The sequence below is a fragment of the Pseudophryne corroboree genome, chromosome 2, assembly GCF_028390025.1.
Source record: "Pseudophryne corroboree isolate aPseCor3 chromosome 2, aPseCor3.hap2, whole genome shotgun sequence".
Taxonomy (NCBI): Eukaryota; Metazoa; Chordata; class Amphibia; order Anura; family Myobatrachidae; genus Pseudophryne; species Pseudophryne corroboree.
The window spans coordinates 757278587-757280236 of record NC_086445.1 but is presented as its reverse complement, the minus strand read 5'-3'; the positions used below and the strand labels follow the sequence as shown (position 1 = coordinate 757280236).

The following is a 1650-nucleotide window of genomic DNA, read 5'->3' as shown; positions in this document are numbered from 1 at the left end:
TGTGCCACAGCCATCACCTGCAGGGGGAGTGGAGGGAAACACATCCTATCTTCCCCAGATAAGTGACTTCTGATCAGAGCAATTGAGGGTCGGAGTTTTTCTGAAAGGTGGAAAGGAAGGGGTTCTTTTTCATGTAGACTGGAAGGACTACAACAAACTTTGAGTGACTACACTTTTCACCCTAGTTCGGCAGCCCTGCTGCCCTTTAATACACAGGTGAATGAAGACTCCATTTGGAAAGGCAGCCGCTCAGCGATCAAGAGCTGATGCAGCACATGTAGGTGTTTCTGCAAATATGATGAAGAAAAGAACATCTCATAAGAAACATCGAAACTATATGGGACCAAGTAAACCAATCTCCCAGCCAAGGCAAAATATTGTAGGCTGTAGAATACAGCATGGGTGGAAAGAGGGCAGTGGGCCAATAACCCAGTGGAAAGGAACAGTTCTGGATCAAGTACCAGTGAATCCCTCCCTCTATCTTATAAAGTATGATGGATTTGATTGTGTCTATGGACTTGAGCTTCACAAGGATGAAAAGGTGTCTGCTCTTGAAGTTCTACCAGACAGAGTTGCCTCATCCTGAATCAGCGATGCCCATTTGGCTGACACAATGATTGGTAAAGCAGTGGAGCATATGTTTGAAACAGAGGATGGTTCCAAGGATGAGTGGCGAGGGATGCTATTAGCAGGAGCACCTATTATGAACACATGGTTTTATTATTATATAACCTATGAAAAGGACCCAGTCTTATATATGTATCAACTTTTAGATGACTATAAAGAAGGAGATCTTGGGATCATGCCAGACTCAAATGATTCCCCTCCAGCTGAAAGAGAACCAGGGAAGGTTGTGGACAGCCTGGTGGGCAAGCAAGTGGAATATGCCAAAGAAGATGGCTCAAAAAGGACTGGCATGGTTATTCATCAAGTTGAAGCTAAACCATCTGTGTACTTCATTAAGTTTGATGACGATTTCCATATTTATGTCTACGATTTGGTGAAGACATCCTACATGGGATTCTGTACTTTTTTTTTTTTTTGCCAAATGTAATCTAATGTAAAAATTTGTAGAAAGTTGCTGCTTTCTGATTACAGAAATGCTCAGATATTCCTGCGAATCCACAATCCCTTCCCAGAGGAAAAAAAAATTGAGAAACCGTTGTTTGAGAACGTTTGTTCTCTTTCCCTTACAAAGGAACAAACCACTTTCCAAGATGACTGACGTTTTTGGGATTATGGAGACATAATGTTTTTGAATATAAATCCTAAAGCAGGTGGTGTATTAGCGCAAAAGAGTGCAAGAGACCAGCCATGCAGTTTCTGAAATATTATGACAAAATGTTACTGTATTTCATAAGCACTCATTCCTAACTCTGCTAAGTACTGTTTGGTATACTGTATCTGGCTTCCATGAGGTAGTTGTCCATTATTTCAGCTTCCATTGACCGTTTTGAAAGTGGTAGAAGTTATCGATTCTTTTTTCTTATTTTTATTTCCCTATATTTTTAATTTTCTCCTGCATAGCCAAGTAAAATGTTGCAATGTTAAGTATTGACTTGTGCCTTCTGGGGGTTCACTTCTTCACCAAACCCAGCCAAATCTCATCCTAACCCTCTGTTCCACGTTCTCTATGTACCGCATCTGTGT

General features: G+C 40.9%; 1 pseudogene; it reads left to right on the top strand.

Moving 5' to 3' along the window:
* Positions 1–220: 220 nt before the first annotated feature.
* LOC135015099 (spindlin-Z-like) lies at positions 221–1054 on the top strand (annotated as a pseudogene).
* The last annotated feature ends 596 nt before the right edge of the window (positions 1055–1650 follow it).